The sequence below is a fragment of the Pelodiscus sinensis genome, chromosome 15 (genome assembly GCF_049634645.1).
Source record: "Pelodiscus sinensis isolate JC-2024 chromosome 15, ASM4963464v1, whole genome shotgun sequence".
In the NCBI taxonomy this organism is placed as follows: Eukaryota; Metazoa; Chordata; order Testudines; family Trionychidae; genus Pelodiscus; species Pelodiscus sinensis.
The window spans coordinates 15,228,443-15,234,442 of NC_134725.1; positions in this window are offsets into that span (position 1 = coordinate 15,228,443).

Sequence of the window (6,000 nt, forward strand, 5' to 3'; positions counted from 1 at the left end):
CACCAAAGGAAAGGAATGGGTAGCAGGCTTCAAACTAGTAAGAGAAAGTTGTTCTTCTTCCCAAAGCAAATAGTTAACCTGTGGAACTCCTTGCTGCAGGAGGCTGTGAAGGCTAGAACTAGAACAGAGTTTAAAGGGAAGTGAGATCAAGTGATGGAGGTTGGGTCCATGGAGTCCTATTAGCCAGAGGGTAGGAGTGGTGTCCCTGCCCAAAGTTTGTGGAAGGCTGGAGAGGGATGGCACGAGACAAATGGCTTGGTCATTGTCTTCGGTCCATCCCCTCCAGGGTCCCTAGGGTTGGCCGCTGTTGGCAGAGAGGCTACTGGGCTAGATGGACCTTTGGTCTGACCCAGGGCGGCCATTGTAAGCTCAGGGCTCAGGGTCGGGGGTCTCAGTGGACCCCCTTGATTTTCATGCACACCTGCTCCTGGGTGGCCAGGCTGGCAGCTCTCCTGCCCTAGCCGGCCACTTTCCTGTGCCTAGTGCGGAGATCGTGGACGAGGTCCACGATGTCCGCACTAGCCCAGGAAGGTGCCCGCCTCTTGCGGTCCAGGGCAAGCTCCCGGGAGCCGCCAGCCTGGTCCCGGCAAGAGGGGGTGGGCTGGGAGGCATCGGGTGGGTGGCTCTGTGCCGTGCCAGGTGCAGGGTCTGCTAGCTGGGTGCTGGCAGGCTTGCACCTGGCACGGGCACCGTAGCCAGCCCGTGCCCCTTTAAGGGGTCCGGGGCCGGGAGGGGGGCATAGAGTTTCCCTGGTGTTGGCCAGAGTGGCCACCAGGGAAACCTGGGGAGGGCTAGCCTCCCACTAGTTCGAACTAAAGGGCTACACAGCCCTTAGTTCGAACTAGCTAGTTCGAACTAGGCGTTAGTCCTCGTAAAATGAGGTTTTCCTAGTTCGAACTAAGCGCTCCGCTAGTTCGATTCAAATTCGAACTAGCGGAGCGCTAGTGTAGCGCATAGGAAAGTTAGTTCGAACTAACGTCCGTTAGTTCGAACTAACTTTCTAGTGTAGACATACCCTTACTGCTCAGGTGAGGGGTTGTTGGCTGCACTGACACAGCATGGAGGCCACCTGCAGGTGAGGAGGTTTGTGTGTGAGGAGCCGGAGTCCTTGTGCTGAGTTTGTTTGTTCCGTTGCTTTCAGGGGTCAGGTCACAGCCTGTGGTGACTCAGGAGCCCTCCATGTCGGTGACCCCAGGAGGGTCCGTCACGCTGTCCTGCAGCCAGAGCACTGGAGCCATCACCACCGGCAACTACCCCTCCTGGTACCAGCAGAAACCTGGATCAGCTCCTCAGCTACTTATTTATGAAACTAATAAGAGACCTTCTGGGATCCCTGACCGGTTCTCTGGGGCCATATCCGGTAACGATGCTGCCCTGACCATCACCGGTGTGCAGGCAGAGGACGAGGCTGACTATTACTGTTTTGTAGCAACTGGTGGTGCTCATCACAGTGATACAGCCAAATGGGGAACTGAAATAAAAACGTCTCCTGTCTTCACCCCTCATCCTTGGCACTACGCTGGCTGCACACTTTGGATCCTCTCTATGACCGATGAGACCCTGATTCCTCCTCATTAGTTATTTCAGCCTTTAGCTGTAAGCAGGGAGCACTGTTCCACTGCTTCCTCAGGGGAATGAAGTCATCCAATTTTTCATCCAGGGGTGGGCAAAAGGGCCTCCATGGGCTGGGTCCATCCCACCAAGTAGGTTGATCTGGCCTGTGAAGGCCCTGCTGCTCCCATGACCACAGGCCAATTAGAGTCTGTGGGTGGAGGGAAGTGCATAAAGTTTCTTCTGTCCTGCCAGGACATGCAGGCTTAGATGCTCTGTGGGCTCCTGACAGGACAGGGGAAGACTACACGCACTCCTCTGCCCCCAAGACCTGATTGGCCTGTGGGCAGGGGGAGCACCAGAAGTTTCTTCCACCCTGCCTCCATCTGCGAGGAGCATGTGGGCAGGACTTCCCATGCTCCCCCGCTCCCAAGCCATGATTGGCCTCGAGGCGGGGGAACGTGAGAAGTCTCCTCCCACCTTGAGGGGTATGGGTGCCTAGCAGGAATCTGGGGAGGAGGGGGGAAGCAAAGGCACTATCCCACATCCATACCAATAACAGTCTGGGGGTGAGGAAGCCTGGAAGTATCTGGGCCCCACCCCTTTTGTTTGAGACCCCACTCCTTCCCGTGCAGCCCTGGGCTACTTCAAAACTTTCTGAAGTGGCCCCTGGAAAAAAAATATTGCCCACCCTGGTCTACACTGTAGTATTTTTCCGCAGGCACTCAGGAGAAGGCTTGTGGCAGGGAGGCAGCTCTGGGAGCTACACCTCATCATGCAGCTCACACTGCCACACTCATCTGCACACATGCCCCAGCCTCAAGGCCCCGAAAAGCCTGTTGCCCATCCCAGGGAGCATTCACAGGACTCCCAGGAGTCTGCCAGGGGCACAAGAAGGCGAGTGCTGTCCTGGTCGGGGCCCAGCCAACAAGGAAGAGGAGGATGATGGCCAGCTGGAGAAGGAGGAAGAGATGACCAGCACCATCACCCCCATTCTGGAGCTGGTACTGCAGAGCCTGGATGTGTCCCAGGCATCCTCCGAGGCCAGGGAGGAATCATCAGACGAGTATTCTTAATTTTTCACACACACTGGGATGCGATCGGTGCTCGGCCTTCTCGAGACGAACAAACACAAATGAGAGAATCAAAGGGGGTGCCAGAGACCTTGGGAACTCCCTGAGCCCTCCCCCCTTATAAACACCTTTCACATGGTGATGGCAAGTTCTCCAGGGGGATGGCGGGTTGCATCTGGGTGTCCTGTCATCATCAGACGGTAGGGGCGAGCCAAGCACACAGCTCCAAGAATGTCTCCTTCCTCATTCGGAAGTTTTGGAGCCACTGCTGGTTATCCCCCCACACCATCACTAGGTGGTCCTGCTAGTCAGAACTGGTGTCCAGCCTCCAGACGCATCGCTCCAGTATGGGGTATGGTTTCAAGGGCCTTACTCCCGTACACAGGTAGAAGGTCTCCATGAAGAGCTCAGAGCAGAGCGCCTACTGGATCATGAAGGCAACCTGCACAAAGAGCTGCAGAAACTGCGGCTGGCAGTGTGGGGCCATCACATGCCCAGAGACAGCTCTGGCACCATGGCAAGGAGTATTGTGATGTCCAGAAGCGGGCAGTCGGAGCACGCAGAGGAAATGTTTCTCTGTCCCTCGGAGAGGTAGGCAAGCAAGTAGAAGAACCTGAGAAACAGCTGTCCAGGGTTCCCTTTAAGCACTTGTCTCTCTTTCGATTAAGCTTTTCCAGAAGATCTCTTCATTAGAATCTTATTCCATAAGAAGCTTGCAGTCTACACATAGCCTTAGTCTCTTTACAGGTATCATCTTCTACTGCCCTCCCTGTCCTTGTGTTACAGCCCCACCGCTGTACACTGGGGGCAGATGGCCAGGTGCTGCTTGTGTAAACAGACATGTCTCCCTGAACCCAATTCCCCTGTGGTACACACCAACTGGAAACATCCTGACTGGCCTGGATATTACAGGACACGTAGGAAAGTCCTATAAGCTCATTCAGTCCATTCTAGTTACTGGGGCTGGATGAGGTGCCCAAGTACAAGGTGTGTCAGATAACAGATGGTGTCAAACTCCCTTCTCCCTCGAACCGTCTCCCTTTGCAGCATCCCTGCTCTTCTCTGGAGGTTGATTAGCACTCTCCATTGCCCCTGATCTTCCTGGCCCCTGCTCTCCAGCAAGCCACTGGACTGTGACAATGGCTAATTACTCTTTGGGCCAGTCTCAGTGCCCAGGTACCGCAGTGATGGGTGCAGCTCAGGAAGCTCTGTGGGAAAGTTCAGCTACTGGCTGCAGAATCAGCATCCCACTGCGGCCACGTTCAGAGCTGTTCCAGTGAAAACAGGAGTGTTGGTGACTGTGTCCCAAATCTCCCCTCATTCCTGATCACGGCCCTCTAGAACCTGGCCTGTCACTAGCACCTTGCGAACAGGAGCTGTTAATAGGGAGTTTGGAGAGGGAGTTCTCTAGATAAAGGAGGGAGCTAATCCAGGACCCTTGAGAGAAATGGCTATCTGTAGTATATTTGGGGTTTTCTTGCTGTGTGCTGAGATTGTGTTTGGCTATTTGGTGCTTTTTTCCCCCTCCTTTTTCTCCTTTCTTTTCCCCCCACCTCCACGGAGTGAGTGCTGTGGCTGACAGGTGGAAGCTGTGAGCTTCTAATCAGGGTTAGCAATTGAGAAGCCTCTGCACATTGGTTGAGCTTTAATCAGGAGGAGGGGCTATCAGGCAGTCCAGGGCTTTATAAAGGAGTGAGTCAGTGACAAGGGAGCTCATGAACAGGAGCTGTTAACAGGGAGTTTGGAGAGGGAGCTGGGTAGGGGCTGAGATACACTCACTATTCTTTAACATCTTTTCACTACACTCCTGCCCTTCAAGGAGGCATTTAATAACAACTGAGGAATTTCTCAGAAGGAAGCCAGGTATGGATGGTGATAAGTCTGCTGTTGTTCCCTGCAGAGCATGTGCCATATTTGTCTTCCTCCCAGAAGAAAGAAGGGATTTCATCTGCACTAAATGTAAACTGGTCACCAAATTAGAGGACTTGAGGCCCAAGTATTGACCCTACATTGTATCAGACAGGATGAAGAGCTGATAGAAGGCAGTATTTAATCCTGCAGGCACGGCAGGCTGAAGAGCCAGTCAGGACAGTACAGGATAAGGAAGAGAACTGACAGCATGTAACCTCTAGAAGGAGAAGAAGGCAAACGCAGGTATCTCCCATTGCTGTAGTAGTAAGTAACCACTATCAGCTCTCTCCATAGGCACTTTGGTGGAGAATGCTTTGGCAGGGACCTCACAGGGAAGAAATCAGAATGGAACCCCATCTACTGGAAGGCATGGGATGCATAGTTTTAGGGATAGGGGTTCCATGACTCCCTCTTCCCCCAAAAGAAGAAGACAGGTGGTGGAGGTTGGGGATTCCCTCCTAAGAGGGATTGAGTCATCCATCTGCAGTCCAGACCTGCAATCTCGAGAAGAGTGCTTCTTACTGGGAGCTTGCATTCAGGATGTGACAGACAGTCTTCAGAAAGTGATTAAACCTTCTGATTGCTATCCCTTTCTGCTTCTCCATGTAGGAACTAACAATACAGTCCAGAATGACCTTGAGTGGGTGACAGCAGATTATGTAGCACTGGGAAGAAGAATCAAAGAATTTGAAGTGCAAGTGGTGTTCTCATCCATACTTCTGGATGAAGGAAAAGGTCTGGGCAGGGATCGTCGAATTGAGGAAGTAAATGCATGGTTGCACAGGTGGTGTCGCAGAGAGGGCTTTGGTTTCTTCGACCATGAGACACTGTTCTAGGCACAAGGATTGTTAGGAAGAGATGGGATCCACCTAACCAAGAGAGAAAAGAGCATTTTCACAGGCAGGCTTTCAAACCTAGTGGCTACATCTACATTGGCACACCTTTCTGGAAAAGGGATGCTAATGAGAAACTTCAGAATTGCAAATGCCACGGGGGATTGAACGTAGGAATAAGGGATCTTCCGGAAAAGGTTTTACTTTCCGCAAGATTGCGTCTAGACTGGCACTTTTCTCTGGCAAAACCCTGAGCCGGAAAAAAGCGGCAGCCATGTTCATACAAATGCCGCGGGGGATATTTAAATCCCTTGTGGCATTTGCAATTCCGAAGTTTCTCCTTAGCATCCCTTTTCCGGAAAGGGGTACCAATGTAGACACAGCCAGCGAGAAGGGCTTTAACCTAGGTTCATTGGTGGATGGTGACCAAAGCCCTGAGGTAAGTGAGGGAGTCAGACACTGGGAAGAATTGCAAAGAAGAACAAGCAACAAAGGAGGACCCTTGATTCGGATGGAGATGGTACAGTGATCAACTGGTTATCTAAGGTGTTTGTACACAAATGAGAGAAGCCTGGGAAACAAACAGGAAGAAATAGAAGCCCTGACTCACTTGAAGAACTATGATTTGACTG